Consider the following 9598-nt stretch of genomic DNA (forward strand, 5'->3'; position numbering starts at 1 on the left):
AGGCATAAGGCCATGTCTAGCCGATCATTTAAAAGTTAACGGACTAAAACCCTTAGTGGATATATATATATATATACTCCAACAATTTTTGTCCGTTTCTAGTCGATCCCCTAAACTTAACGTTGTAAACTTCAATTTGATCAAGTTTAAAGTTGGTTCAACTGAAAGTAGCATGCATTCAAACATAAACATAGATAGTGCATAATCGAACATAAAACATAAATTTAAACTAAACTAAACTACTTTCGGTCGAAGTGACGGTCGAGCCAATCCTTCCTCGTCAGGAACGGTGTGCCGCGAGCCGGGTCCGGGCAGGTGCCGTCATCGGGGTCATTGGGGAAGACACTCCTCTACTCATCGATGTCGATCTCCTCGTCCTCGCCGCCCACCTCGCCGCCGTCCTCGCCGCCTTCAACCTCGTCATCGGAGGAGAGAACAATAACCTCGCCGCCCTCCGTGCCGGAAAAGATCACTCGCTCCGCCTCCATGAGCTCCGGGTGCTGTTGGCGAAGCTCTTGCATGTAGGCCTGGTCGGCAGCCTCGGCCTCGAGGTGCTCCCACGCCTCGCGGTCCTCCCGTGCCATAGACGAGTTCACCACCCCTGTCTCCGGCGGAATGAGGTCGACCGGACATGTGCTGAAGGGAAAATTGAGCCTAGCCACCGCGCCGTGGTAGTGGGCCTGCCAGCAGTCATACTCCATGGCCGGGAGCTCGGCTGTGTGGAAGCTACCGGGCCACCAATGGGTGTGTGTCTCTTGATCCTTAATCTCGGCGACCCACATCCCCCACCGCCGTTGCCGGACCCCGAGGAAGGACCTCATCGGCGGCCGGGCCCAAGGGAGGACGGGGAAGTCCTCGAACCGGCATAGGGGCGCGACAGCGGGCGGATCGGTCGACCGGCGACGAGGATCGATAAAGAACCCTCAGAGGGCGGCGGGGACACCTCGGTGGCCACATCGCCGGCGTCGGGCGAAGAGGACGGGATAAAACTCTTTTGGTCCATTGGCTCCTTGAGCTCCCTGGCACAGAGGCAGAGGTTGAGGATGGAGGCGGTGGTGGTGGCGATGGTGGCGACCTACCAATGGTTTCGGGCGAGGGAGGGTGGTGTGTGTCTGTGTGAGCGGAGGTTTTGGGGAGTATGTGGTGTGTGTGGAGGGGGGCAAGGTGGTCTTTGCGGAAATATCGCGGTAATTGAAAATCTTACTAGGAGGGAGTAAAATGCCAGGCTACTGAAAATTTGGATCAAGGGCGAGTAGATATTTTTGAAATGCAAGGGATGGAGAGGCGGGAGTAACAAGGCGGGGCTATTGAAAATTTGAATCAAGGATGAGCAGATATTTTAGAGATTGCGAGAGATGTAGAGGCGGGAGTAACAAGGCGGGGCTATTGAAAATTTGAATCAAGGTTGAGGAGATATTTTTGAGATTGCGAGGAATGTTGTGGAGGGAGTAAAATGCTGGGGCTACTTAAAATTTGAATCAAGGGATTGTGTCGCGACCGGTTTTTCAGGATATATTTCCCAGAAAATGGTCCTTCTGCTCACCAGCCCCAGGGTTACTGTTAGCTGATGAGGAACCAACTTGATACAGAAATTCCAAGCAAAATACAAAATATGTAGTACAAGACCATTCTGGCCTATGAGTACAACACAAGGTTTCTAGTGGCTGATGACGGAAGCGGTTTGTGGTTCATCAGTGTCTATGGGACTCCATTTCCCACAGGAACAGCTGACCTGGATAACTCCTATCTTCGCGAGGCTGCTATCACCATTGCGTAGGTTCCGGGGCTGTCATCGCAACGCTCCTCTCCATGCAAGAAATCTGGCCAAGACAATAGCCAGGGACAAGCCAGTGAGTACTTTGAATGTACTCGCAAACATTATGAACTCAGGTATAATATAACAAATGATAATCATGGTCTGAAATATTCCATGATCACAACGTCAGTCATGAAATAAAAGTCCATGATGCACGCAAGCAGGTTATTCATGTCAAACACGAATATGCAATCAGAGAGTAGAAATAGAATGCACCGATCGGGTGTCTGAAGCGACGCCTCGAAAGGATAATAATATAAAGCATGCCTCAGTCGGGTGTCCGAGCGACACCACATAGAGGGCTTACAAATAAAATAAATAACAAACATGCCACAGTTGGGCGTCTGTGCGAGACCACATAAAGGGCTTATAAGTAATTTAAATAACAAGCATGCCACAGTCGGGCGTCTGAGCGACACCACATAAAGGGCTTATAAGTAATTTAAATAACAATCATGCCACAGTCGGGCGTCTGAGCGACACCACATAAAGGGCTTATAAGAGAATAATCACAGTGAATATCCAGGAGGTAGAACCGTCCCAGGGATACTCAATAATTCAAACAATACCAATGGTTAGGCTATAGTAGTAATAATCATAATCATAATATGTCCCAAGTCATGATCAATGTTCTGGTTTAGCAATTTTTCCTCCGAAGACCGACACTTGACCCATCCCAGTCTGTAGTCCTTAACCATGGACACGGCTGTTCGAATAGATATAATCTCCGCAGAGGGTGTACTCTTTACCCACGAGTAACGTATTCCATTAGTCCATTGGGGCTAATTCCGTCTACGATCTTTTAATTGAAAACACACCTGACCGCACACACCAGCCTAACTTACCGGTGTCTGGAATCACCCACGACACCCGTTAAGCGAAACTCTAAGTGGGGAGGCTACAACCTCGACTAGCATGGGATCAAAAAAATTTATGACGCGCGCAAACTAGGGGAGCTACCCCCTCGGCTCCAACCGGAAACATCCATGCCCTCGGACCAGGTGGCATGTCTACCGGATGCAGCCGGTATCTTCCACCATGGCCTCTCTATACGGTGTGCTCTAGGAAGGGGTTGACAACTTACTGAACCGTACCCTACCTATGGCAGGGACAAGTGGTAGTACGAAACAAGTATGGGGGTTACTGGAACAAGACTCGATCTATGGTCGACTCAGGAGATGAAGGCATTCCCTGCAGGATTAGTATAACAAATATATTTCACACCAACAAACAGAATCACCACTCATCATACCTCACGATGCCTTACCGGACATAATCGTCTCAAAGAATTATTAGAGACAAGTTCATGTCTAACCAAGACGGAGACTTTTCCGGATTCCTCCCGATAGGCATGAAAGGCATACGAGGGTGATTACTATCAGAAGCATATCAAATTCCAACAGCAAGGAATCATCATTATGCACACATAAATATGATCATAACACCACATAAAAGACCAAACACTTCACGTCAAGGTGGTGTTGTATTAGCATCGAACGACACACAACAAATATTATGCCGGGGTTCAGAATGCTTGCCTTCAAGAGTATGCAAGTGGGGTGCACTTTTCGAAAGTTGTTTCCCTCTCCAAAATCCTATTTAAGAAAATTTCAAATTAACACATAGTTTCAAACAGTACAAAAAAAGTTGTTCCGAAATTTTTCAAATAAATATGAAAATAAACTAGACAAAATTTGAGAAACAACAGAAAAAGAATCCAGTCAAATGGACTTGTATTTTAAAAGTTATAGCTAGTCAAAGTTTAGTCAAAATTCTGTTTTTTAATAAAAATCAGAAAAAGAAAAACGGTTCATGGGCTTACGCTTTCCCCTTAGCGAAGGCGTATTCGGTGGAATACGTTTCCCCTTAAGCCAGCGCGGGTCGACTCGTGGGTCACTGACAGTGGGTCCCTTGGGCCCACTGGTCAGGTTTGACCAGTCGCCCGCGCCTCCTTCTCCTCTGGCCGAGTGGTGGCGGGGCTCCGGCGATCGCCGTCGACGAATGGCGGCTCCCCGCGGGATTCTGAGGGCGGGGATGGATCCGCTGGTCCAGGGCAGTCCTCCCAGTGGTCGATAGGCTGGCGGGGATGGAGGGGGTCGCCGACGGCGAGCTCCGCGGCGGACGGTGGTTTCGGGTGGATCGGGGCCTCGAGCTATGGTGGCTCCCGATCGGGGCTGAGGTGTTGGGTGGCTCCGCACGGTCGAGGGGAGTCGGACGGTGGCGCTGGAAGGACAGGGAAGGCCCTGCTCGCGACGTTCGGCACCGGAGCGTGGCGGCGGCCGAACTGGCCGGAGACGAGGAAGACGGCCTCCCTCCGTCGATTGCTGGCTATGGGAGCGCTAGGGAGATGGCCTGAGGTTGCCTGAGGGTCTGGACGAGCTCGGGGCTCCTTTTATAGGCGGTCGAGGTTGGTTCGACGGCGGCAGTGGATAGGAACGGCGAACCGCCGTTCTGTAGCCAGGGGGCACGTGGCGATGGTTGGCGGGGTCTGGCAGGGCGGGAGGATGAGCTTGAGCTGTTCCAGGGGTAGCTGGCGGGCGAGGGTGGTCGGGGCGGTGCCGGCCATGGTAGGAGCGTGCCGCGGACGCCAGCGTGTCGCCAAGGGGGCTCTGACGACGGCGCTGTAGGGCGCCAGGGGCGGCTTGGATGGTTCTGGTGAGCGGGTGAGGACGGGCGTGGCTCTGCAGGCGAGCAAAGGCCAGGGCGCGGGGTAAGCAAACGCGGCGGCTCGGTTGCGCGCGCGCGTGCAAAACATACGCTCTGGGCGCTCCCAGAGCACGCACGCCATGTGCTCGACGGAATGCCAAGGTGGCCTAGAGGGCTTGGGCGACAATGCAAATTAACAGAACAAGTTCAGAGGTGGCTAGGAGATTAGTGGACATGCTGGTTTGTCCAGAGGGGCAAGATCATAGTGCAAATGTGAAACTATGCCAAAACTGTCCATGAACACAAGGTGCTCGACAGAATGCCATGGGCATCGAGGCATCTCTTTGGGTGGCCAAAAACTCCAGATCAGAGTCTCTTTAGATGATAAAGAGGGTGGCAAGGTTAGTTTGACAAAAACAAAAACTCCCTAGTGCAAGTTTTTGAGAAAACCAAATCTGGACAGAAAATAAAGGGCATTATTGCATGTTCTTGAAATCTTCTAGTAGGTCCAATATCCTGGACTTAAGGGTTTGGTAGAGTGGTCAATAAGCAGGCACAATATCATGGGCAATAGGGCAAGATAAAATATGGCTGCAGTGCAAAACACTAAACTGGACCAGAATGAAGATGAGGATGATTTGCTCAAATTTTTCAAAGAACACCATTGGGTTTTTGCATAAAGTTGAATTATACACTACTAGTAACATCCCCCAATTTTGGTGGAATTATTAAAGAAATATTTAAATAGGTTGTAGTGCAAATGGAACTCTAAAACTTATGAAAAATTACTTTTTTAAAAGAAATAAAGCTCAGGAAAAAATAATTGTAGAAATAATTCCACTGATAAAAAGAAATGGTCTTGGGAAGATATACAAGTCCAACAATATTTTTGAAAGGTTTCCACCTAGAAGGAAAAAACTCAAAGATTTAGAGGGACAGAGTGATCTGAAATTAAAAGATAAAACTAGAAAATAAAAATTTAATTTCCTGGCAAAATTTTAATTAATAAATCAAGGTTAAAATTTTGGGGTGTTACAACACTACCCCCCTTAAGAAAAATCTCGCCCTCGAGATTTGCTAAGGGCTGCTTTGAAAAGAATTACTCCTACTATCTCAAAGTAATATCACAAAAATAACCATCCTACTCATGCAATAAAATGTGGCTACAGTGAGTGGGCAATTTAAGTGGTGTAAAACTACAGTGTGGAATACTGGCGCTGCGTAGAAAAATCTATGGTTGGGGAAAAACGAGAAATTTCTACTTTTGGTTACAGTAAATTTAGAATAAATTTCTAAATTTCTAAAATACGTTGGTCGTACCCGAGAGCACAGTGCTCTCTCTGGCTGACAGGTGGACCCGGGGCCCATTGTCAGTCTCTTCTTCTACCTCTGGCTCACTTTTCTTCCTCTCTCTCGCGTGCTTTCCCGCGCTTTCTCCATCGGCGACACCTAGCGCGTAGAGCATCTAGGCCGTACTGCGGTAGTGCGCGACGCGCTAGCGGCCGGTGCAGTGTGCACTCACCTCGTGGGCCAGTGCGCTGCCGGCACTGCTCGTGGATTCGCCTCCGAACACCGGCGATCGAGCGACGAGCGGCGCTGGTGGACTTCGCCCACCGTACACCGATCTTGAGCTATAAAATGACCGAGGTGCTCCTTTCTTTTTCCTCACACCTGGCCTCGCTTCTCCTTCTCCTTCCTTCTCCTCCATTTCTGTTTGCAGGAGCTCGAGATGAGGCTCTAATGGCGGAGGTGATGCCAGACTGGTACATGATCCTGATGTGCGGAGGGTTGGCGGCATTGCTGGGGTTTTCCGTGCTCTTGTGCATGATGATCCTCGATGATCGTCGTGATGCTGCCGCTCGAGTGTTAGCTCTCCGCAGTGGCGGTGATCATGAGGATTAAGTGCGGTGTCGGGTGCTAACTTTTGTCAGTGTGCTAGAGGCAACTTGCACCCGAATAATTACCCACAAATCTCTCCTTCAAAGACCGTGGTGTGCTAGGGAGGTGATCAGTTAGGTGCAAAATGTGCACATGGATTTGCAATTAGTGCACGTGGTCGAGTGGTTGTGGTTGTGAGTCTGCTATCGTGGTGCTGCGTGAATAAAAATCTATGTCGTGAAGAGATATACGCTGCAACAACTCAGGGAAAAATCTCACTTCAGAATTCACCGAGAGCGAAATTAGTTAATCAGAATTAACAGCAGTAAAAACTACTCACATTAATTGAAACCAAATATTTAAATCATCGCACAAATTTAGGATACCACGCATAAGTTGCAACACATAACTAGATGCTGGGACAATAAACATAGCAGTGACGTCTACAATGAAAACGGCAAATAGACAGGGTCCTGAGAAAACATCTCTGGTACTGGGGCACACTCCTCTTCTATCGAGGGAAGTGGGTTGACTAGTCGAAGAATGCGTCTCTCTTGGTCGGGCCTCAGTGGTCTGCCGATGGCGATCTGAGGATTTAAATCAGCGAGGCTCTGGAGATAACCCATTACTCGTTGGGTCAAACGCTCTTGAGCGATGACATACTGGGCAAGGTTCACTAGTACTGGGTCTCTCTCAATTCGTCCACCGGGAAAAGATGCTACTTCTTCGGGTGCTGCACGACTTGGGAAGTAATAATACCCTCGTTCACTGGCATAGGGTACCGTGAATCGAAGGCGAGCAAGCGCTTCGTACGCAGCAGCTTCTATGGCCATTTGCGGGGTCGGCATAGATTTCCCCATGAAGGAGACTTCCGTTGGGTCTTGGTTTGGGTTTGCGGGAGGGATGTGCACCACTGCCCAATATTTCTAGGTGGATGGGGTGATCCTCGATTTGAGAAACTCGTACTGGGTAGATGGGTAGAACTCATTGTACTGCAGGTAAAGTCCCACAATATTTTAACAAAACTACCTGGGGTTGCATCTGGAGTTCTCAGACAAATACTAGGGCTTGGCATGCAAAGAAATGGCTGTGAGAGTTGTGCACAAGGTGAGGGATACTTGGTAAGGTCACGAGGTGGCCTTTTATATAGCATCTGGGCTGGGTCATTTATCACGGTGAGGGGCAACTAGTTTGTTGGTTCTGCTCTATGGGGTCGGGGTCAAAGCCACAGATACACATATCTCACAAAAGTGACGTATTACTATGGGTGTCGTCGGGGGTGGTCTTTGGTAGCTACGCCCGGAAATTAAAATGCAACCGTACACCAACATACTTATGCATGGCTACTATTTAAAATAGGGGCGCACAAGCAGACAACATTTAATTATGGCGATACAAGATCACACAATTACAGGGCGTGGACATACTAAGACTCGGTACTACTCGAGTGACTTAGTCTACCTCGTTAATGTCTAAGCGGGCGTGCCTTGTGGACGTCGAGGCTTCTCCACGGGTTTCACCGTCGGGGTTAGTTGGATGGAGTTGAGGGGCTGCAGGGTCAGGGTAACGATGATGACCATCGCGGGGATTGTTGGCCACAATCCCGTTGGAGCGTGTTCCCAAAAGGCGATGAAGCACTTCTGGGGACACCAAAACATTTTGGTCGATGGCTGGGGCAGACCTCAAGGACTCGATCGGTTGTCCGAACGACACGACTGGGTTGTCGGCGTCGGGCTCATCTTCTCCTCTTGCCGGGGCTCGGCGAACCAGTTCTCCATGAGCTGCGATTAGATCAAGGGTGATTTGATCGAACAGTTCCTCTGGTGCACTTACATAGCGCACCAGATGCAACAATGCATGATCTGTCTCGTGATCTCCATTGGCAACCTGGGGTGGCCTACCATACCCATCACAGCTGGGGTAGTAGTAGAACGAGCGACAGTTAACTCTGGGCGACAAGTGCTGGAGTTGAACTATAGCCTCTCGAGCAGCTAGTTGGATGGCTTGTGGCTCAAAGAAAGTTGTCCTTCCGGTGAACCTGTAGGGACGTTCTGGCGATAGACCCCTACCATAGACGTGCACAGTGGCCCAGAATTGACAACTCTCACCGCTCATGGGCCCTTGGTACACAACATATTCTGGGGGCTCTTCTAATGCAAAGGCACGGCGGGTGAGGTTTGCTAGCACGGTCACAAAACCTCTAAGGTTGGTTGCTGTGGTCTCATTGTGCACAATGGGGCCAGGCATTATGGCTCGGTTTGGGGTAGAGGCTGTGTTGTGCTGGGTTGAGGCTAGCGTGCCCTTTTTATAGAAAAAGGGGGCGGAGTCTTCCTTCGCACGCTTGCGAATGAGACAATTTAGGTGTCGGTCACTGGTGCGTGATCGACAGGCTAGGCTGATAGGTTGGGCACCGACTGCCAAAAGGTGTCGGGGTCACTGTGTGGCTATCTTACACGAGAAGTTTGGCTGGGGCTAGGTTAAGGTCTGGTGGATTGGTTAATCTAGGTTTATTGACCTGGCCAAGATAGGATTAGCCAATGGTCAGCCTGGCTCTGATACCAAGGTTGTCGCGACCGGTTTTTTAGGATATATTTCCCAAAAAATGGTTTGTGTGCTCACCAGCCCCAGGATTACTGTTAGCTGATGAGGCACCAACTTGATACAGAAATTCCAAGAAAAATATAAAATATGTAGTACAAGACCATTCTGGCCTATGAGTACAACACAAGGTTTCTAGTGGCTGATGGCGGAAGCGATTTGTGGTTCATCGGTGTCTATGGGACTCCATTTCCCACAGGAACAGCTGACCTGGATAACTCCTATCTTCGCAAGGCTGCTATCACCATTGCGTAGGTTCCGGGGCTGTCATCGCAATGCTCCTCTCCATGCAAGAAATCCGGCCAAGACAATAGCCAGGGACAAGCCAGTGAGCACTTTGAATGTACTCGCAAACATTATGAACTCAGGTATAATATAACAAATGATAATCATGCTCTGAAATATTCCATGATCACAACGTCAGTCATGAAATAAAAGTCCATGATGCACGCAAGCAGGTTATTCATGTCAAACACGAATATGCAATCAGAGAGTAGAAATAGAATGCACCGATCGGGTGTCTGAAGCAATGCCTCGAAAGGATAATAATATAAAGCATGCCTCAGTCGGGCGTCCGAGCGACACCACATAGAGGGCTTACAAATAAAATAAATAACAAGCATGCCACAGTCGGGCGTCTGTGTGACACCACATAAAGGG

Source organism: Triticum urartu, chromosome 1A (assembly GCF_056163025.1).
Source record: "Triticum urartu cultivar PI428250 chromosome 1A, HENAU_Tu73, whole genome shotgun sequence".
Lineage (NCBI taxonomy): Eukaryota > Viridiplantae > Streptophyta > Magnoliopsida > Poales > Poaceae > Triticum > Triticum urartu.